Source organism: Macaca thibetana, chromosome 1 (genome assembly GCF_024542745.1).
Source record: "Macaca thibetana thibetana isolate TM-01 chromosome 1, ASM2454274v1, whole genome shotgun sequence".
Lineage (NCBI taxonomy): Eukaryota > Metazoa > Chordata > Mammalia > Primates > Cercopithecidae > Macaca > Macaca thibetana.
In genome coordinates, this window is record NC_065578.1 from 9,869,237 (window position 1) to 9,892,350 (window position 23,114).

At 56.3% G+C, this 23,114-nt stretch overlaps 1 protein-coding gene across 1 annotated transcript in view; it reads right to left on the reverse strand.

Moving 5' to 3' along the window:
• Positions 1-23,114, reverse strand: part of CASZ1 (castor zinc finger 1) — a 159,072-nt gene that overhangs the window by 64,143 nt on the left and 71,815 nt on the right. The window contains exon 3 of the mRNA XM_050787777.1: positions 3,879-3,931. The gene's annotated coding sequence lies outside the window, so the exon portion shown is untranslated. The remainder of the gene's footprint in view (positions 1-3,878; positions 3,932-23,114) is intronic.

The following is a 23,114-nucleotide window of genomic DNA, read 5'->3' on the forward strand; positions in this document are numbered from 1 at the left end:
CAGTCACTTGTTAGACAGAGAGTCCCAAGGGCAGAAGGCCAAGCCAAGAGGAATCACAAAGACCAGAGGCCTGGCAATGACCCGGGCCCGGGAGCTTGGAGAGGGAGACGCAGGGCTGGAGGCAGTGCTGGGAGGAGAGGGAAGCCAAGAACCCCATTGGTGGATCCAGGTTAGTGTCTGCCTCCTCCCAGCCCCATTCCACTGCCCCATCCCTGCCAGCGGGGGAAGTGGCCACGGTGGCCTGGGCAAGAGAGATGTCAACGGGGCCAATGGGAGAAGGGGCTTGTTGACTGCAAACTGTCCATTATGGCTTAGATTATAAGCATATTGCACAGGGCTCTCTGCACGATGCCGGGGAAATCCAATACGCTGAAAGGTTAATGCAATCAATTAGGGTGACAAGGAAGTAAAGTAAAGCCTTCCGAGTAGATGAAAAGGAGAGAGAGAGAGAGAGAGAGAGAGAGAGCACCATGGAGTTGTGGGGGTGCTATGGGTGGTGGGAAGGCAAGGAGGAAGAGGAACTAGAGGGATGCAGAGAGGAGGCCTGGAGGGGAAAGAGAGATGGACAAAAGGTCAGGAGCCTGCAAAAAGAGGACAGCAAGAGAGATGGCAGCAGACCTAGCATGAGAGGAGGCCCAGCAGACTCTGCAGCAGACCTCTGACTGCAGGCGCAGCTTCTGTCTCCTTGCCCACTCCCTGCCAGCCTTTCCCCTCAGGCTTGGAGCCTGATTCCGACCTTGGCCCACAGCAGTAGAACCGGGCCAGGGCGGCCTTGGTCCCTGATCCTGGACAGAGCTAGCACCCACTGTGTAACCTCCAGGGCCTTCTCAGCCAGACTGCAGCCTGGTCCCCCCACCCCAACCAATAGACCCAGTCTCAGACCTGGACTCCCCCCTCGGCCTGCTTGCCCCTCAGCAGCTCCCGGCAACACAGCCTTCACAGCTTCTCCCAGGCACCCCAGCCCCTCTTTGCCACAAGCCTGGGAAGCAGAGAGCAGTTTACAGATAGAGAAACTGGTGCTCAGAGGTTATGCCGCTTCCCAGAGCCCTGACACAGAAATAGAAGATCCAGGGCTGCCAGTCCACGACCTGTGGGGCTTTTTATTTCAAGGTGCTCCCTGGAATCAGGAGCCCGCCCTTCTCCATAGGGTCAGACTCCAAGACTCCCAGGGCAGAGGGTAGGGAGCTCTGTGGAATCAGCCCAGAGATGGCTGTAGCCTCTGGAGCACAAGCAGGCGGGAACTACCTGGTGGGTACCGGGCAAGCCACTTTAAGCCACAACAACTCACTCACTTGTCCCAGCAACCCTGCAAAGTAGATATTCTCCCCTTACAAAAGAGGAAGCTGTGAGGGCTGGGCACGGTGGCTCACGCCTGTAATCCCAGCACTTTGAGAGGCCGAGGCAGGCAGATCACAACGTCAGGAGTTTGAGACCAGCCTGGCCAATATGGTGAAACCCCATCTTTCCTAAAAATATAAAAAATTAGCTGGGTGTGGTGGTGGGCGCCTGTAGTCCCAGCTACTTGGGAGGCTGAGGCAGGAAAATTGCTTGAACCTGGGGGGCAGAGGTTGCAGTGAGCCGAGATCATGCCACTGCACTCCAGCCCGGGCAACACAGCGAGACTCCGTCTCAAAAAAAAAAAAAAAAAAAAAAAAAAAAAAGAGGAAGCTGTGGATCTGAGGTGAGAGAACTTGCTAAAGACTGCAGGGCTCCCGGGATACCAGCAGCGGCAAGAGCTCCGAGGAAGCAGGGGCTGCAGAGGAGAGGAAGAGCTGAGACTTTGAGGCAGGGACTGAGCAGAGAAGGAGGCCCTAAGGAGAGCAGGGAGAGGGAGACCCCCGAACAGACCAGGACTGCAAGCAGTGCTGCAACCCGAGCACTGGGCTCCCAGACAAATGCACCCAGCCCCTCAGAGCAGTCCCGATGAAGACATGTGCACAGGGCAGGACGATGGCTGTAACAGCTTTGGAACTGGACTTAGGGCCGGGGAAATGTACACTTCAGCAGGGGTGCAATGGTAAATTTCCTGTTGTGTACATTTTACCTGTAAAAAGAGAGAGAGAGAGAGAGCAAAGTACAGGAGCTAGAAACTCTCAAGCAGGGGCTGGAAAACTTTTTCCCTAAAGGCCAGAGAGAAAATTATTAACCTTTTGGGCTTTGTGGGCCCAACAGTCTCTGTTGTAGCCATTCAACAATCTCTGCAAGTATAGAGTGAAAACAGCCATAGATAATACCTGAACAAATAGGCATGGCTGTGTTCCAATAAAACTTTATTTATAAAAGCAGGCTGTGGGTCAAAGGTGGCCCGTCTGCCAACTCCTGCTCCAGAGAATGGAAGCACTTGGGGCGGAATTTCAGGACACGGAATGGCTGGCTTCACCCTGCTGCCTGGGGATGGAGGTATCTATCCTGTCTGGACCTCATGGGCGGAGGTTTCTAGAGGAAGCAAGGTTCTCATAATCAGAGAGTAGAGAAAAGGAAGGGACAGAGAACAAGGTGCGGCGTGGGAAGCCAATATCCAGGAACTGGTGCTAGCTCGGGGCATCCTGAGGAGCCTTCCACCGCACTCAGATCCTCATGGACCATGTGAAGGCATGGAGGCTTGCAGCTCTGAAGATTCTAGAACTCTCAACTCCATGAGACAGGGGTGAGGCCATGGTTAAGAGGAGGACGAGAGTGGCCAGAAGGGAGCAAGAAGGGGCACCAGGGAGAGAAAGGCAGAGAGGACCTGGGACAGAGCTGTAACCAGGGTGGTGCTGGTGGTAAAGGGAGGAATCCACGGGCCCCAGTGAGAGCGCAGGGCGCGGGCCGGGCCTGCCCTACACCGGGCCGCCTCTGATCACGTTTTCAGGGCCACTGCCCGCCAGCGCAGACAATGCTGGGGGAGCCTTTGAAGTCCGAAAGGGATGCCGCGGTGGGAGCCGGGCAATCTCCTCCCTTCCCCGTCCTCCTTGCGGGGGAGGGGGCCGGTAGGACAAAACCCAGAGCCGGTCGGTCACAGCCGGGGCCCCGAAATGCGAGAGACAAAGGGAAAACAAACAGGTTTGGAGCCAGGCGCACGGTGCCGTGTCTGTCCCCCGCCCCGCCGAGCGGGGATGATGGATGGCTGCAGCCAGCCAGCTCGCCCGCCGGGCAGGCCCCGCTATTTACATAACACTGGCGTTCCACCGGTCACCTCTGACACAGCACTGCCTGGGGCCCGAGGCCTGGTGGCCCCGCAGTTTCTCGCGCCACCACCCGGGGAACTGACACAGCCCGCGAAGGCTGGGCCAGGCTGGGCAGCCCCGTGTGCTTGGACTTCAGGGGAGCCCCATGCCTGAGGAAAGGCAGGACATGGCAGCCTGTCCTGCCCTCGGCTGTGGCCTTCTCCCTGCCAGCCTCTTAGGGAGGACAGAGGAAGTCACTGGGGATGGCACAGCCTCCGAGGAGCGAAAGCAGTACTGGGGTTCTGGGGCCTTCAAGTCCAGCCGTTCTTGAGGCAGAGCTTGGGCAGCGCTTCCAGGCACAGCCAGCCACTGCCATGGAGGCAATGGCACTGTGAGAGCGGGCACCTCAGGCTGGGTAACCTGAGCCCAGCCACCACAGCTGCCCCACCGCCCCACGCTGCCCTGAGCACATTCCTTCCCCAAAGTCTGCAATCCATATGTCCCCAGACCATTTCCAGCCTAAAAGCTAAACCGAGGGGATCCCACTGGCAGGAGGGCATCTTTTCCATCAGGGCGGAGTGGGCAGGGTGGCTGCAGTTCCCCATCTCCATCTTCTCATCTCTCCCTGGGTGCTCAGCAGGACTGAACCCATCCCAGGGTGACACGTGCATTAGGTGAGTGGTCACCAGTTGGGGAGAGGACGCGAGGCTCAGGGAGGGGCTCAGGCCTTACCTTGTAGCGGGTCCTAGAGCCTCCTCGGATGTAGCTGGGGGTGTCACTTCATCCTGGAGAGGCAGAGAGAGGAGCCCTGTTAGCCTTTCCAAGCCCATGACTCCCCAGTGCACGCCCACCATCCCTCCTGAGCACCCAAGGGTTCCCTGCCCCACATGGGCTGAGGGGCTGATGCTCCAGGGCCAGCCAAGAGGGCCAGAAACTCAGGCATGCCGGGTGGACTCTGATTTGGTTCATTCAGGTATATGCCAGCCACAGTTTGTGAAAAAGTCAGAAAGCGGTGGGAGCTGACTACAGGGGCAATGTGGTCCTCAGGATCCCCCTAGCCAGGTGGAGAAGAGTCAGCCGTGCCGTGCCGTGCACACTGCTCCGTGGAGGAGGCCGGGAGTGGGGGTGCTGGTGAAGTGGTCTACATGCTTCTGTGGAGCTGTAGTGGCCTAACAGGGATGCCTGGGGACAATGACAGAATACAGCAGTAACTGCTCCTTTACTCTCTTCCCTGGGGCCCCTGAACATAAAAATGACAGATGCCAAACGGTTCGCTCTAGCAAGTTGGTGACAGAGGGGCAAGGGCTGGCCAGGGGCCAAGGCACCAGGAAGCCTCCCTCCACGCCCCAGGAGCAGGCTGCCAACAGCACCTTCCACCCCGGGCTCTACCCATGAGTCATCACAGCCCACATCCAGAGACAGTGCAGGGAGAGGGACGATGGTCTGACAACGTGGAGGCTTTAACCAACACACAGCCCAGCCTAGCGTGCCGGGCTAGGGCCCTCCTGCCCAGAGAATGAATTTGGGGAGCCAGGTTCAAAGGGGCAGCCTCTGTGCACGTAGAGAGAAAACCCAGGGAGCCCCCCAGCCTGCTGGCCGGGCCCCCCAACCCTTGCTCGAGCCAGGCCCTGCCCCTGCAGGCCTCGGAACCCTACCCAGGCTTGGGGAGGGCTGTCTGTTACGTTTTCTTCTCCTCTCTCCCTCATTTGTGGCTTATCAATGATGCAAGAGGAATAACACCAATTTCCTTAGGCTATGTAATCCCCAAATCAGATTGGGGGGATTGCGGGAGATGAGGTGACCTTGTTCAGGGCTCCCGGAATGCCACCCAGTCCCGCCGCCCGCTCTCCGGTTCCCAGGACATATTTAGACAGATAATGCTAATTGTACTTGACACGTCCTCTTAAGGAGGGCTCGGCTCTCCACCAGCTTTCGCCGCTTGTGCTGGGCTGCCCGGGCAGAGGGTGCCCACTGGGGTGGAGCCTACTCTGCCAGATACAGGGCTCTGGGAGGGCTGAGGGCCCAGTAGGCATTGAGTGGTTGGAAAGCACTGCCGCACGGGCCTCTGATGCCCATCTCATCCAGATGATGAGAGGCAGGGGGTCTGCAGAGAGCTGGGCAGACCCCTGAGACAGGGGGCGGTAGAGAGGATGGGGAGCTGGGCAAAGGGGGAATAAGGAAAAGGGAAGGATCTGGCCAGGAGAGGAGAGGATGGAGGAGGAGGCCGACAGGGAGGGTCACAGGGGCCAGGGATGGAGACCCCCAGGCCTCCACTGCCAGGCACCAGGTGGGCTCAGCCATCAGAGCTCAAGTTCTGGCTGGGCAGCACAGGGCCCTGGTTGGGTGTCATCCTCACCGTCCCATCTGTGCCACACACTCCTGGCTGAGATCTCTCAAGGCACCCTGGCCAGCCTCCTGTGGACCCCCAAAGCCCCCCAACTCCACAACTCTGGTATCTCCCTTCCACCACCTTTCCCTCCCCTCCCATCCTCCCTAGCAACTGTGCATTTATTAATTCATGAGGCACTAATTAGTTCTTTGTTTAATTTTGTGTTAAACAGACTGACCGGAATGATAACGACTTGCAGCGCGGTGTTGCCGTCCCCAACCACCCCTGTTTTCTGACAACAAGGGAGCGCAGGAGACCGGAGCGCTGAACCCAAATCCCTCAGCAGTTGCACTTCATTAAGTCAAAATGTGACAAGAAGCTTAGAGAGCAACTTGCAGATCTGATCACACAGAACAATCAGGGAGGAAACTTTCCAGGAGTTGGTCGGGGGTGGAGGAGGGAGGGGAGGGCCAGAGATGCGTACGTACAGGGACCAGGACGCGCATGGGGTCCTGTACCCCACCTGCCCAGGGCAGGTGTCCCGGCTGATGGGAGCAGGAAAGCTGTCCCTGGGTGGGATCTGGGACCCTGGGATACTGGGACCCCAGTGGGGGCCTAAGAAGTATCCGAGAGTTCATCTTGGTCTCTTCTTCCTTCTCTGGGCGTCTTTTCTTGTCTCTCTGCCTCTCACTGTCCCCGATGTCTGCTTTGTGAGTGGCCCACATGAGTGAGTGGTCAGCACATCTGGGACCTGGTAGCTGATGTAGTTAAGGAAGGATTCTCCAAGGTCAGGGGAGAGGCACAGTACTGGGAAAACCCAGAGGACAGCAGCGGCCCTACGCTCAGCAGGACTGAAGTGAAGTGAACGCTTCCAGGCTAAGAAAGAAAAGCCATGTGCTCGGAGATCATGGCAGAAAGTGCCTAAGAAATGCTAACACACCCATTACCTGCCAGCTGTCTGTCCGCCCATCCATCCAACCATCCATCTAATGTTCCTAATCCTAAGTACTCTGGCCAAAAAACTGAGGACCCAAAGGTTCAGAGTTCTGTCCAGAGGTAGATGGCAAATCAGAAACAGAACTGGGTCCTGGAGCTTCCAGGCTGTGGGGCTGATGGTTGGTTGGTAGCTGAGCTAAAAGTGTCAACAGCCTTCTGACTTCCTTCCTCCTGTCCATGTGAAAAAGCAGGATCTTGGCCCCAGAGGCAACAGGCTGCCCATCCCACCATCTCATTGCACAAGTGAGGATGAGTGATACCAAAAGCAAACCCTGCCCCAAACTAAAGGCAGTGGCCCTGCCCACCTTTTACCCACCCCTTATCTCTGAAGACACCAGCAATGTCTTGGGTAAGAAGAAGAGCACAGAAGGGATGTGAGGAGGAGGAGAAGAAAAACAAAAGCACAGAGAAAAGTTGGCAAACGTGAGCCCTTATGTGTGCAAAGAGCCTGGTGCCTTCTTCCCACTGGCTGCTGAACCTGCCCAGGTGAGGCCCGGCCCTCCCTCCTTCTCAGCCCCGGGCCGCCCAGCCGTGAGAGTGAGCCTGGGGGCAGCCTCATCCAGCCTTTCTCCTGGCCGGTTCCGAAGCACAGTGGTCTCTCACCGAGCCGGCAGCCCTGGGCTGGCTTCTGTTAATTTGCTGTCAGGCTGCCTAAGCAAACCAATTAAAACTAATCATTAATTATAAAAGAGAGCGAGAAGAGGAGGAGAGGAGAGGAGAGGGTGAAAGACCGAGAGGGGAAGGAGGAAGAGGGAAGATGGGCTGGAGAGGGAAGACCTGGGGGCCTGCAAGGGGCTCAGAGTGGGGCCTGGTGGGCTGGGCTCTGGGAGGACGAGAGGCTCCTCCGGCACAAGGGGTGCCAGGATCGGGGGAGGGCAGGAAGGAAGCAAGGGATGGAGGAGAGGGGGCAGCCATGGGCAAGGGGCGGAGGGAATGCCACGAGAGATGGGACGGGGGAGAGTGACGGGCAGAGAAGTGGCAGCATACCAGGACCTTCAGGGGCCTCCTCCATCTGCAGTTCCCTCTTGCTGGAGCCGCGGCCGGTCCAGGACTTGACTCTGGAGCCTCTCACCCACAGCTGCCCAGCTCTATATTTATGAGGCACCAGGCCAGGCTCCTCAGCCAGCACTCCTACCTGCTCACCAGGCCTCCGGGCCATGGGGGCTTGGGGCAGCTGTCGGGCTGCCCATCCGCCCCCCCACTCCACTGTGTCTCCTTCCCCCTGCCCCCAGCCCCATCCTCACGCACAGGCTCTCCCTGGCCGAGCCCTTTCACAGGGGCTGGGGCCATGTCAACCCGGCAGCGTGAGGAGGGGGGCGGCACAGACAACGGGGCAGCGTCATGGAAACGGGCACTTTCCCGGAGAAATATTCTGTTTGGCCTCCTTCCTGCATTGAGGAGCTGTCAGGAACCTGAGTGAGAGTCACACTACCCCGGGACCAGGCGTGACAAAACCTATTTTCTGCCTCAAATTTGATTGATTAAAAAACTTTTTAGGAAAACCATGTTAAAAGGGTGAAAAAGAAAGAGAGAGCGGGAGAGGGGGAGAGAGAGAGAGGGAGAGAGAGAAAGAGAGGAGAAAAGAAAGAGTGAAAGAAAGTGCTGTCCGGAGGATGGCTGGGGAGAGAAAGGCCCCAGGCAGGGGCTGAGCAGTGCCCCGGGCAATGCCGCAGGGGGATGCACGCCAGGGGGATCCCACGGCATAACCAGGCAAAACGGAAAGGTCAGAGGAAGCCCGGAACTTTTACACAGTGGTTAGCAGGACAATGAGGGGGCCGAGGGCAGCGTAGGCCAGCAGGTGCGGGATCGAGACAGAGGCCTCGGGAAAGGAGCCTGGGCCGGAGGCAGGGAGGGGCAGTGGGGGTGGCTGTCCAGCCCCCCGAGTCAGAGCAGGCCTCCGGATTGGCTCTGAGCTCTTTCCAGGCACAGTCTTGGTTGGAATTGGGCCAGAATCCTGAAAAATCTACATAGGGTCAAGAGGAAGGGCCCTCATCCTCTGGGGACAGGAAACGGGTTTTCCCACCTTGTTCTCCCAAGACCTGGCTTAAGAAATGTTTTTAATCACAGTAATTTTTAAAACGCAGGAGACATCAACTTGACCCTCCACCCTGAGGCTGGCTCAGCACCAGCTTTGAGCCCGCCTTCGCCTGTCTTGGACCTTCCCCAGTCAGGCCCTCAAGTCCTTCGTGGGATGTTGCCCTATGTGGTCCCCATGCCTGGCCAGGGACTTCAATGGTGAATTTGAGGCCCTGCCTGACTCTCTCAAGGCTCCAGGAGAAAAGTTGGCCTTCCCACCCCTCCTGAGACTCCCTCAGGAGGATGCAACCCCTCCATTTCCCAGTGGCCCTTCCCGATCTTCTTGGGCAGGACCCCTAGTCTCCTCAGGAGGAAGGGTCCGAGTTGGTGGCCTAGTTTGCTCTTCTTTTCTCTAAGGGCCTTGAAGGTCAAGGTGAGGAGTGGTTCCGGCCAAGAAATCAGAAAGAAGGTTTTCCCACGTGCTGGGAGGGTGCTCAGCAGTGCCCATCCAGTCTCTGCCAATGCAGGGCTCAGCGTGGTAGGCAGTGCCTCCTCTCAACAGACAGGCGTGTCGCCAACAGATGCACAGAAAGACAACACCTGCTCCAGGCCTTCCCCAGCCCCTGTGCCAGGTCAAGTGACCCTAGATCTCTCTTGTCCCTGTTTCACAGCGAGATCATCAGGCACTCACTGAGCATGTACTGCATGTATGACGCCGTGCCAGGCACGAGGAAGAGAAAACAAGACAGCTTACAAAAGGCTGGGGGCAGTGGCTCACGCCTGTAATCCCAGCACTTTGGGAGGCAGGCAGATCACCTGAGGTCAGGAGTTTGAAACCAGCCTGGCCAACATGGTGAAACCCTGTCTCTACTAAAAATGCAAATATTAGCCGGGCGTGGTGGCGCACACCTGTAATCCCAGTTACTCAGGAGGCTAAGGCATGAGAATCGCTTGAACCCGGGAGGCAGAGGTTGCAGTGAGCTGAGATTGTGCAATTGCACTCCAGCCTGGGAGACAGAGTGAGACTCCGTCTTGGGGAGGGAAAAAAAAGATAGCATACAAAAGCCGAGTTGGCGAGAGTTGGGTTTGAATCCTGCCTCTGCTGCCTCCTGCCATGCAATTGGGTACGCAGGCTGCTTAACCTCTCGAGGCCCCAGCTTCTTCCATTGAAAAGTAGGGGTCCATAAGCACCTATCTCAAAGGAAGTTCATCCCGTATTTCTTGAGCACCTACTATATGCTATTAGATACTTGTCCTAGACCTAGAGAACATTGGCAAACCAACAACTCAACCCTCAGGGAGCTTCCATTCCTGTGCTGTTGAGGACGCTCGGAAACAATGGTTAGTACAATGGGTGGCACGTAGTAAGTGCTCAATAAATATGACCTCTTATTAGTTTCCAGGGTCCCTGCCTTTAAGACGCTAGGAGAGATGGTGCAATTCCATTCCCAGGCATATACCAGAAAAAATGGAAAACAGGTACTCAAAAAAAAAAAAAAAAAAAAAAAAAAAAAAAAACAAACAAACAACAAAACCCTTGTGCATGAACGTTCATAGCAGCACTATTCACGGTAGTCAGATGGTAGATACAATTCAAGTGTCCATGGACTGAGGAGCGGACCCACAACATGGAGTCTGTCCATACTATGGAATGTTATTCCACTATAAAAAAGGAGTGAAGTTCTGATACGGGCTACAATGTGGATGCACCTGGAAATGATGAGCAAGAAACGAGCTAGACGGACACAAAAGGCCACAAATTGTACGATTCCATTAATATGAAATATCTGGAACAGGCAAATCCATAGAGACAGAAAGCAGTGGTTGCCAGGGGCTGGGAGAAGGGGACAGTAGGGAGGGACTGCTAAGGGATTAAGGGTTTCTGTCTGGAGTGATGAAAAAGTTCTGGAACTAGCTCAATACTTGTGCAACTCTGCAAATGTACTTGATGCCACTGATTTGCACACTTTAAAGTAGTTACAGGCTGGGTGTGGTGGCTCATGGCTGTAATCCCAGCACTTTGGGAGGCCGAGGCAGGCAGATCACTTGAGGTCAGGCGTTGGAGACCAGCCTGGCCAACATGATGAAACCCCGTCTCTACTAAAAATACAAAAATTAGCCAGGCGTGGTGGTGGGCGCCTGTAATCCCAGCTACTCGGGAGGTTGAGGAAGGGAGAATCGCTTGAACCCAGAAGGTGGAAGTTGCAGTGAGCCACGATCACGTCATTGCACTCCAGCCTGGGAGACAAGAGCGAGACTCTGTCTCAAATAAATAAATAAAATAGTTACAATGGTAAATTTTATGGTATGTGCATTTTTACCACCATAAAGTAAAATAAAATGATATTGCTTTTAAAAAAAAACAACTGCTAGGGAGAGAAGGAATTTGTCCCATGTGGCAGCTCAGGGCAGGTGCGGGGGAAGCCAAGTCAGGGGGGCTGGTAGGTGAGACACGGTGACTTCAAATGGGTCCTCTTTCCCCCTCTGCTTGAGAACCCATCGTCCGAGGGGGGCTCCCAGGCCTCCACAAGATGTGCTGTGTGATCACGGAGGGAGAGGACGAGGCGGAAGGGCTAGGATGGTTGCAGTGAAGGTTTGGACCTCCCCTTAGGAACCCTCTCTCAAGTGCCTGTGATTCCGCACCCCTGCGGGCTGCCGTTCCCGGCACACACAGAGAGCTGCTTCTCCTGTGCGGATCCCAATACGCACGGCCCAGCCAATCCATCTCTCCGCCATGCTCCCCAGATAACTTTTGCTGCCGCTCAGCATCTTGCTGCAACAAGCGCCCCTCTGGATGGGTCTGAGTCGGTGACTTCCCCACCCACAGGGCTCCAGGGCTTCCCAAGGTCGAGGAGCTCCACCTCGAAGGGAAAGCCTGGAATAACCAGGGAGCCAGGCTCGTGGGGTAGCCCCCCCAAGCTCCTGCCCCCGCCCTCCTGCCTGTTCCAGAATGCATGTACACACATAAACCCCTGCCTTGGCCCAGGAACTGTCAGGAGATCAACAAACAAAAGCTGCTTCTTGACAGGGAGTCATTTATATTTTAGCTTCGTTCCATTATCCTAACGAATCCTTCATCAGCAGATGCAATATTAACAGCAGAAAATCAGCTCATTACATCCGGGGGGATTTCATCAAGACGGCAATCATGTGCCGCTCCCAAGCCTTCAAGAGGCCAGTGGGGCTGTTATTTATTTATTTTGTTACTTATTTATTTAATTTTTTGGGTTCTTTCCACATAATTGCACCGCATCTCAAATCTTTAATAAATAATTTGTAGGTCCTGAACTGCAGACAGCTTTGCTCTCTGCCATGAGAGCCTGCATTAGCCAAAATATTTACCACTATTTAAGAGTCATTAGAGTCAGGAGGGATGTGGGGAGGGGTACCCTGCTCTTCCGGAAACAGCCTGGTTTGGGGCTGTGGCACTTGGCCCTCACTGTAGTCCTCTAACCGGCTCTCTGGTTCTAAGGCCAGCCATCCTGGACTGGAGGCTCCCAGAAGGCAGGCCTCCATCTGTTGCCCTCAGCTCCCTTTGTTTGGGTGGGGGTTTCCTGGGAGCTCTCACAGAGGGACAAGGCCATCTCTAAGTCCCCTGCTGGGCTTCTCCAGGTTTGACGAGGACAGGTGGCTGATGGAAAGGACACACGTGGTGTGGGGACAGCCACCTCTCACATGCTTAAGCTAGCAAGCCCTGCCAGGTTGGCATTGCTGGCCGGCCCTGCGCCAGAGAACTCCGCAAGGGGAACCTTCTCTGTCTTCCAGCAGGCCCTGGCTCAGGAGCTTCACCACCGTCTGACCCACCCCTCTTGGCTTCCCAAGGTTACACCTTCGACTTCAAAGGAAAGGAAAATTCAGTAGGTCCAGAGGCAGACTGTTCATTTTACAGATAAGAAAATGAAGGTTAAGAAACTTAAGCTCTTGCCGGGCGCGGTGGCTCACGCCTGTAATCCCAGCACTTTGGGAGGCTGAGGCAAGTGGATCACCTGAGGTCAGGAGTTTGGGACCAGCCTGGCCAACATGGTGAAACCCTGTCTCTACGAAAAATACAAAAAATTAGCCAGGTTTGATGGTGCGCACCTGTAGTCCCAGCTACTCAGGAGGCTGAGGCAGGAGAATTGCTTGAACCCAGGAGGTGGAGGTTGCAGTGAGCTGAGATCGTGCCACTGCACTCCAACCTGGGCAACAGAACGAGACTCCATCTCAAAAAAAAAAAAAAAAAAAAAAGACAAGAAAAAAAGAAAGAAAGAAAGAAAGAAACTTCAGCTCTCTGCCTGAGGCAGCACAGCTAGGATGAGGCACAGAACTGGAACTCAGACTCAGCAGTGGCTCTGCTGAGCTGCCACACCTTCCACTAGGCCGGAGCCTTCCAACGACTGGCCCTCCCAGTGCTCCTGGCTCCGGCCCACAAGGCTGGAGTGGCCACTGGTGCTGATGGGCACCCCCCGCCGCCACCACTGGGCTGGCCATGCTTTCACAGGTTTTTCCCAGCGGGGGCTGGATTTCTGCCCAGCCAGGAATGTGCTCCCAGGATGTCAATTCTAATCTCCCCAGTGCTCTGACAGAATTAAGCTCCAGTTTGTCCGACAACATCCCAAAGTTTCAGAAATCCAGGGCAGACTCTCTAATCAGGCTGCAGGACAAAGGTCTGGCCTGACCCTGTCACTTCCATTTATTCCTCCTGTCTGTCTCCGGGCCTCGGCCTTTCTACGGTTTCCTCCACCCTCTGCCCCTTCCCTGGCCGCCCAGCCCCCACCCTCTCCTCCGAGCTGCCTTGTCTCCGCCCAGCCCAGCGTTGGCCCTCCCCAAGCAGCCGAGCCAGTCCAGTTGCTCCAGCATCTAAAGCCGAGGAATTCCTAGGAGACCCACCTGCTGCCACTCAGCCGCGGGCCTGACCTTGGTCCAGGCTCCCTTCCGTTAGCTGACTTTAGGGACCATGCTGGCTCCACCCCTCCTCTGCTCCAGGAACTAGGTGTCCAGTCCAGAGTTACTCTCCGAGTCAGCCCACCCTGGCTTCTGGTTGGCTCAACTCTGGGCTCCCTATAACTGCCCCAGAAGCATCCTCTGGCCTCAGCAACCTCCATTCTGTTTGAGGGGTTGGCTTGTGGGCCCTGAAAAGCTTTGGCCCCTCGGCCGTGTTTGGGGACAACTATGTGGGCAGAAACCACTCTTCCTCAACCAACTCCGTGAGTCACCTCTTGGTGACTGTCTACAATGGTAGAAGCAGCCCTGTATCCGGGCTAGGCAGGGTGAGGACCTAAGCCTTTGGCTCTGCTGGATTGTGGTGCCATTAGGAAGGGACAAGGAGCCTGAGAGCAGCAGGGATGCTTCCTCCACTCCCCACAGCACCCAATCTACACCCCACAGCACCCAATCTGCTCCCCACAGCACCCAATCTGCTCCCCACAGCACCCAATCCACACCCCACAGCACCCAATCCGCTCCCCACAGCACCCAGTCCGCTCCCCACAGCACCCAATCTGCACCCCACAGCACCCAATCCGCTCCCCACAGCACCCAATCTACACCCCACAGCACCCAATCCGCTCCCCACAGCACCCAATCCGCTCCCCACAGCACCCAATCCACACCCCACAGCACCCAATCCACACCCCACAGCACCCAATCCACTCCCCACAGCACCCAATCTACACCCCACAGCACCCAATCCGCTCCCCACAGCACCCAATCTGCACCCCACAGCACCCAATCCGCTCCCCACAGCACCCAATCCGCTCCCCACAGCACCCAATCCTCTCCCCACAGCATCCAATCCACTCCCCACAGCACCCAATCTGCACCCCACAGCACCCAATCCTCTCCCCACAGCACCCAATCCACTCCCCACAGCACCCAATCCGCTCCCCACAGCACCTAATGTGTTCCCCACAGCACCCAATCCGCTCCCCACAGCACCCAATCTGCACCCCACAGCACCCAATGTGTTCCCCACAGCACCCAATCCGCTCCCCACAGCACCCAGTCCGCTCCCCACAGCACCCAATCTGCACCCCACAGCACCCAATCCGCTCCCCACAGCACCTAATGTGTTCCCCACAGCACCCAGTCCGCTCCCCACAGCACCCAATCTGCACCCCACAGCACCCAATGTGCTCCCCACAGCACCCAATCCGCTCCCCACAGCACCCAATCCATTCCCCACAGCACCCAATCCTCTCCCCACAGCACCCAATCCATTCCCCACAGCACCCAATCCATTCCCCACAGCACCCAATCCATTCCCCACAGCACCCAATCCACTCCCCATCCACATGGCTCTCGGGTAGACACCAGTGCCGATACCTGCCTCCATTTCCAGAGGAAGTCACATGCACAAGCCGGCTATCCACTCCCCATCCACATGGCTCTCGGGTAGACACCAGTGCTGATACCTGCCTCCATTTCCAGAGGAAGTCACATGCACAAGCCGGCTAGAAGAGGCACAGGCAGAGAGGTGTGCATGGGGACCCCGGCTTAAATCTGGCTTGCTCACATCAGAAGATTCGTGGGGAGCAGTGGGCAGAGGGAGACATATGGACCATCCGGGGGGATACTGAGGGTGGCTGTACCCAAGCATGTGCGCTGAGCGTAAAGCCAGACCCAAGGGAAGGGCTCCCCACACGAGGGAAGGAGAACGAATCCCCCAGGGCAGAGAGAGAGAGTAAGAAGAACAGACGGAAGCGGCACTCTGCTGTTCTGCTGACCCTCTAGACAATGCAACAAATCTAGACTGGCCAGGATGGAGGGGCTCCCCAAGAGCTTCCCAGTGGCAGGTAGCACAGGAAGTCCTGGAACGCCACCAGTAGGCAGGGCCAGGCCACCGCCCTGGGCTGAGACCCAGCCCTGAGCATGGAGTCAGTCCAGTCCTCCAAAGGCTTTCTCAAGCCTTCCCCTCTCCAGCTTCCTTAGCCACATTGTACGGAGTGGAGGCCCCTTTCTTGGAGTTGCGATGACAGTGGCTCTCTCCCTGGCAGTCTCTTTTACGTTCGGTCAAACTTCTCCCCCATCTCAAGGCTGGCACTGCCTTCACCAGCACAGCCAGCCAGGGCACCAGGGCACAGACCAAGCAGAGGGCTGGGCCCCAGGGCTCCCCTAGAGAGACTCGGATGGCCTAGGCTGCTAGAGGGGCAGGAGCAGGAGGGACAGACGACCAGCGAGGACACTGGGGAGGGTGTGTCTCCTTAACAAGCCCTTTCTCTTGAAGCGTCAAAATCATTACAGTATTTTTACCTAATGACAGAAAAATCTACAAATGCCTGCCTATTAGCACTTTCCAGAAAGCCCCCGCAGTTCCCACAGAACCCACTCACCCCACTCCCACACTCTGCAGCTCCCCAGTTCCCCAAACTTCCCACTTCGCTTCTCTGCCTTTCTGTCCGCTGCATCTTTCCTGCCTTGCTATGCTGGGGTATTGGTGAGTTGTTGGAGTTTTTTTTTTTTTTTTTCTTTTCTTTTTTGTTATTTATCAGCAGATTGTGTGGAGCTGAGTGGTGTGAGCCTCACCCTGCTAAATAAAGCTTTGGTATTTCTGATAAAGCCATCAAATTCCTTATCGCACTGACACAAAGTGCATTTAAAGAGACAGACACCCTGTCCCTCCCTCCCCACCAACCCCTGCCCCCTCCACCCAGTTCAGATTTCCAGCTGCTCAGACACTTCGGGATCAGACACCAAATACGGCTCCCGAGGATGTGGATGGGGGGCAGGGGACAGGGGAGGAGGCGGAAAACCCTTGCCAACTCCCCCCCACCGATGTCAGAGCTGCCGGCACCCTGAACAGGGACTCGGTCCCAGGGCGTGGCATGGGGCTTCCTGACCCAACTCTGGAAGCTGAAGGGAGCTATGAATAGAGACGCCCTGCACCGGAGGACGTCCCCATAAGCAGAACAATCCTGTGTCAGGACAACAGCCATCAGTGGGAGGAAGAGTCCGGGCATGCCGGTGGGCCTTCGAGGCTGCGCAGACGCTGTGAGCACGCCTGGTCGCCTCAGCCATGGCAGCGCCAAAGTGGGTGCAGGGACGGCCCGAGGGGGCTACGGAGGCCCATTCAACACTGGGCAGACACGCGCTCAACAAAGCCCAACTTCACACAGCCCTGGGAGGTGGGTGGAACTGCCTTCCCATTTGACAGATGAGGAAACTGAGGCTGGCGCAAGGCCACAGGGCCAGGGGCAGGCCCAGCTGGGGCCCCAGCCCAGGCTTGTGGACAGCAGGGCTCAGATCTGCTGAGTGAGAGATGTTCCTCCCCCGACTGGTTCTCAGAGTCTCCCCTTCCACCCTGTTGCCGTCCACTGCCCACTTAGGATCCCACAAGACAGACCTTCCTATGTCCCCGTGCCCGCTCCCACCTCCTCGGCCCTGGCTCAGCAGCCCAGGCCCTGCGCCCACACACAGCCTGTTGGTTGAGGAATCAAATTTATTATTTTTAATTATTTTGATTTATCAAAGCAGCAGCTACAATCATATTAAACCAACTTGGCTTCTTGGCATTTAACAGATACAGCTGCCGCAGGACTCCCCTAGACTCCATAAAACACCCAGCCTGTCCACCTTCTCACCGAGGAGGGCATGCCAGGCCCCTTCTCCAAGAACCCTAAATTGGAAGGCCACTAGGTCCCCACTTCTGGTTCTGCCCTGCCAGAGGTGCATGCAGCCAAAGTCACTGAGGGCCAGAGGGTGGGAAAGGAACAGGCTGGGCAGAGCTACCAGTGCCTTGGGACACAATCACCTCCATCCCTCAGCCCGGGAGACCCTGCTGGAGTCCTGACCCACTGGGGAGTGGGCAGCAGACCCAGGCCCACCAACCTCTCCACTGGCATCTGCAGGAGCCTGCTCTATCCCACAGCTGTGACTGGGCACTTAACCTGAAGGAGCCGAATTATTCTGCAGACCCTTACCCACAAGAGGAATTATTGCCTCTTTCTTTCTTTTCTTTTTTTTTTTTTTTTGAGACAGGGTCTCTCTTGCTCTGCCGCCCAGGCTGGAGTGCATTTGGTATTTCTGATAAAGCCATCAAATTCCTTGGTGTGATCTCGGCTCACTGCAACCCCTGTTTTCCGGGTTTAAGCAATTGTGCCTCAGTCTCCCGAGTCACTGGGATTACAGGCACTCGCCACCACACCTGGCTAATTTTTTTACTTTTAGTGGAGGTGGGGTTTCACCATATTGGCCAGACTAGTCTCGAACTTCTGACCTCAAGCAATCTGCTCGCTTCCGGCTCCCTAAGTGCTGGGATTACAGGCCCCCTGCCCTTTTCTTGCAAGGGGAGAGCCTGAGGTTCAGAGAAGGGAGGTCTGTTGGCAGGGCACAGCTCTGAAGAACAGTAAGGCTGTTTCTCTTCTATTTGAATCAAAAGCCGTCGTTCTTTTGACCGTACCCCACTGCCTTTCCTTTAGACCTGAAAGCTGCAACCTGTCCACGCACCGTGGAGAATGGTAGCCCAAGACAAGGGACCCTGAAGTTCAAGGTGATAGCCTAAGGCTGCACACGCCATGCATTTAGAATCTGAGTGCTTGGGAGAAGGGATCCCTAAGAAGTAGTGCTGTGGGGAAGGTGGCACCAAACAAGTTTCTAAGGGACACCCGGGTCCACCTGGAGCACGAGGAGAGGCTGGCCACCTGTAGGGCATGGGGAAGGAGGGCTCAGGTGAGCAGATGCACAACTCAATTCAGCCAGGGAACTGGGCCTTGCCCTCAGGTACTGCCCAGTCCTGAAGCCCGTGGGTCCCAGAGCCTGGCATAGTGAGAAAAGAGGCAGCAGGGTATGGGAATAGAGGAACCGGGCACTTCAACATTCCAAGGAAAAACTGCACACAAAGAGCACGGGGGATCCCCACAGGCCTGGAACAGGCACCTCCGGGGTTCCAAGGCCCACAGAAGCCACTAGAGGCAGCTCCCAGCCCCTGAGAGGAGATAAATCTTGTCTTCTTGGTGTGGTGAAGAGGCCAGCAGTGCAGAGATACGGAGCCTGAACACAAGTCTTCTGACAGCACCAGGGTGCAGCGTGTTTACGCACAAAAAGAATAGTCAGCTGGGATCAAACCAGGAGCCAGACGGCTGCCGGTCCCCACTATTCTGCCCAGAGGACCTGTGACCTGGCCACAGAGAGCTCGGATCCGGCTGCAAGTTCTGAGGTCTGGGTACCAATGGGTATGTGATCTGGCCTCTCCAAGGTTCAATTTCCTTGTCTATAAAATGCACGCAATGATCGTGCCTGTCGCAGAGGGCTGTGGTGAGGGTTTGGGGAGGCGATGAGGGTAAAGCTCCTAGCACAGTGTCTACACATTTCTATGTGGAAAACGTGGTGCCAGTCGTCATTGTGATCATTGTCATCAACATTGCTGAACACTTTTCTAACCAGGATATGGTAACTAGGAATCATGCCTTTGGGGCTGGTGATGGCAGAGACTGGGAGCACTGACCAGCCCCCACACTGTGCTCCCCAAGGAGCCTGGGGGAGCTCAGAAATGTCTAGAGGAGGCCGCCCCTGCTGCCTGCCCTGAAAACTGACTAAAGCAGCCACCAAGGCCCTGGAGCGTAAGGCTGGAGGGGAAGGTGGGAAGACTTGGGCAGTCCCATTTGCCTATCAAAAACCGTACATTCGCTTGGCTTTCCACGGGACTCATGCCCTAATATGGGCCCAGCAGCTTTCTGGGTTATTTCGAGTACATGTGATAATGACTCCAGGCATTGCTTCTGCTGCCCCCAGAAAACTTTCCATCTGGGGAGAGGGAGGACGGCTGGCAAAGAATGAGAAGGGCGCAGGGAAGCCCAAGGTCAGAGTGGGGAGGAAGTGGATGCCGGTGGGCGAGCTGAGGGAGGGAGAGTGGAAGCTGGAGGGTTAGGGCTGGTCAAGGGACCAAGGGGAGAGGCAGGCATGGGAGCCGCGTGGGCCCGGCCAAGGGCTCCAGGTTACCCCACGCCCTGCCTACCGCCCACTGTCCCAGGGAAGTTCACACTGCTCAGAGCCACAACCAGCTCTGAAGGGAGGGATTTAAGAGCAAAGCCATACAGGGCCCTCATTCTGCCTTCTCGCCTGTAACTCTGGCGGGGTTCCCTTCTGCACAGGAGCCAAGCTGGGTTCCTGAGCCTCAGGCAACTGCCCGGTGCCCAGGGGCCCCTTGACTCCTTGATTTATTTGCGTATTAATTATCTTTCTGGCCAAGCTTGGCCATCAACTCCAGACCCCACAGGGTTAACTCCAGACAGAGGGGCTGGCTGGCTTTCCTTCACTCTACCTCAATTTCTACTGCTCCTATCACCTACCTCCCCCACCCCCTGATCTTAGGGAAAAAAAAAACCCATCAAAATAACTATTTTATGTCTCCAAATATGCAGATCATTTTCTTTAATGAAAGATGCTTGACGTCTCCGATCCAATTAATATGCAAATGCAGGAGAGGATTTATTTGTGACATTCTGTCTGGGTGAGAGAAAACAAAAAAGGCCTGTTAACCAAAACACTAATTGCTGTGACTGATTGTCACATATCATCATTTTCATAGGATCTCCTCCATTCCCGGCTCGCAGGGAGCTTGAAACCAGGACTGGTTCCATGCAGGCATCAAGGAGAAACAGGGCAACTGGCTACCTGCCAGCGTGGCCCCCTTGCCATCAGAGCCCATGGGGGAGCTGGACGAGGGTGGAGGGTAGGCTAGCGACCTCCCCTCCTAATCTGCACCTCGCCACTGACCTGCAGGCACTGACCTGCAAACCAGGAAGTGGACGGCCCCAGCCTCTATCGGATCTGGCAGGCCTGGGGAGGCCTCGGGCAGCTTCAGCCCAGCAGATCTCTGGGTCGTGGTGGAGGCCAACTGCCTTTTTGCTGCCTGACCTGCCTGCTAGGAAGCAGAGGCGGGACCATGCTGAGGGGAAGAAGAGGGGCCAGGGCGGCCTCTTTGGGTCCGCCCAGCTGCCACTCTCCACTGTCTTTTCCTGTGCTTCTCCTGCTGTATCTTTTACCCTGAGCACCTGTTGACAGAGGCCACCTAGGGAAACTGAGGCACAGCAGAGCTTCTGCTCCTTAAGAGGACACAGGCATCTACGGAAATTTTGGAACCAGGCATCCACTGTGTCTGGGCAGACACCTGCATCTTGGCCCCGCCCCTCCGCAACCTGCACTGAAGTGGGTCGTCAGCTGTCACAGCTGCTGTCTCCCCTGAGCAGCTCGGGATGCCAGGAGGACTCCTCAGAGGACCATGAGGCTTCCTTTACCGCATGTCTTTAGGGAGAGCAGGCAGGAGAGTGAGTGTTGACGGGCACCCCTATTCTCAAACGCCAAGGGGGAACTGGAGAGGAAACAACGCGTTTCCTGAAGACGCTCAGTAAAGGACGAGAAGGTTCTGGTGCCACACAGTTCCAAACTCATGGCCAAGGGGCAGAAAAAGATTCCCTAAAGCAGCCTTCCATCCCACACAGGGGCCAGCGAAAAAGGGGAGCCTATAGGGCACGGACTTAGGGCCCGAGTACCTTTGAGGGCAGATCTCTTTCCATTCAAGCTCGAATATTCTGGGTGCTCGAAGAAGGCTTCCTCTATCTTCCTATCACCTTCCCAGAACTCCTCCAAGTTTCCAAGGACATTGAAAACTGGGTGCTGGGAGCCCAGGTGGGCAAGGCCCACTCACAGGGGGGCAGCTAAAAGGCAGGTATCAAACTGGGTGCTGAGAGCCCAAGTGATCAAGGCCCACTCACAGGGGGGTGCAGCAAAGCAGCAGGTATCCAGTGAGCACCAGTTCAGACTGGCCCAGGGCTCCGTGTCTGCTCCCAGCAGAGTCATGGTGATGGCCGAGGGTGGCCCCATCTCACTCGACTTCCATTTCAAACATCCCTGTCTCCTGCCCCAGCCCAGCTGCCTCCCTCTGGCATTACGGCCACAGGCCTCTAGGAAGAGCTGGCGCCAGGGCTGCATGGGGCAGACACTCTCCCCCCAAAAAGGCCTGCCCCCACACCCCAGAAACAGGCCCAACAGGATGCCATCCGGGGGAGCTTGGAAGCCTTCCGGGAAGAGCACTGCCCTGGCACCAGTCCCGCGGGAAGGAGGTGAGCTGGGTCTGCCACTGTCTGCGATCACCTGATGTGCGCCCACGGCGGCTGAGCACCAATGGGGTGTGCGTGGGTGCAGACGGGAGGCGCGCATCATGGCGCCAGGAGCCAGAGGAGGAAGGGCAAGTGGCTGGGAGTGGCAGCAGGCTGGCTGGTCACCGAACAGTGCCCTGGCTGTAAACCGGACGTGGGAAGGCCCCACCTGCCAGTGTGGATGGTGGGTGGGGAGGGGGACAAAAGGAAGGGTTTCATCTGAACACCGAGCCCTTCTTACCCAGCCAGAGGGGCCCACCTCCCCCTGACCTGTCCATCACCACTGCACAGTGAGAGGGGGCGGGCCTTGCTTCTACTTCACCTGTGCCCACACTGCAGTCACTCACAGGTACAGCCTCCTGGGGGGCTGTGGGGTGTGGGGGCTCTCACTGTGCCATGATTTAGAGCCCCTTTAAAACCAACCCATCTGTACATTAAAACCACCCATAAAACAGAGGAGCCACTGGCTGTGGCTCTGAGCAGTCTATTCAAGCCAGGCGCCAGCCTCTCACCTGCTGCCTCACTCCTGCCCCGGTGCCCAACCTATGGGCACACATGCCCCATTGGACATGGCAAATTTGGGTGGGGTTATGCCAGCTTCCTGGCACTGGGCAATGAGGTCCTCTGCTTTGCAGGTGCCTTTCTCATGGCGTAGAGGAAAGGACCCTCCAAGGCATCAAATCAGCAGCCCTGGCTGGAAGCTGTCCCCCTGTCTGAATCTGCCTTGGCCCCATCTCCCACTCTCTTTTCCCCATGGCATGGGTCCTCCAGGTCTAGATGCCCAGGAAGCACATCCAGCGGTCGCATTTCCCTCTAACTCACCCTGCAACCTGGCTGCTCTCACGGTCAGCTTCACTCCACCCATCTCAGGTGGCCTCCCCAGTTCAGCCCTGCCTGGGTTTCATATGCCCCAGCCCCAGAGCCCACCTTCTGTTCCTTGGGGGTTCTTCCCAAGTGCAAACCATGCCAGCAGGAGGTCAACCCCAAACTCACACCCAACCGCTAGCATCTGCCCCAGCCTCCCAGATCACTTTGGATTCCTGGAGAAGACAAGTCCAGTTTCCAAACCGACCTTGGAGCCCTTTGACCACCACACACTTTGGGAGAAAGTGGAAGAGTCCTCCCCATCTTTGCCAAAAGAGGTGTCAGGCTAACATTACACCAGCTTTAAATATACCCCAGCACACGATCCACAGGGTGAGAGCAAAGGCCACGTGGTCAGAGTTGGGCTATAAATAGCCAGCAAATCATTTCCCAGAGCCACGGCCCCCTCCCCAGCACCAAGAACCTTTCTGAGGAAATCAAAGTGAACGCAACTGTTACCAAGTCACTACTAAAATATTTACCAGCCTGGCGAAGTGCCGAAGGTGCTTGGCACCGAGTGTTTGCTTATTTACAAGGCTGTTTTAAAGGGTAGAAAGCAAAATAAGGTAACCTGAGCTATTAAACCCGGGGGCCAGGTGGTACCTACCAGCTGTCAGCCGTCCCAGGCATGTCGGGAGCTAGAACAGTCCTGGTGGAGATTCCCCTGAAATGGGTCAGGAAAGCAAGGAG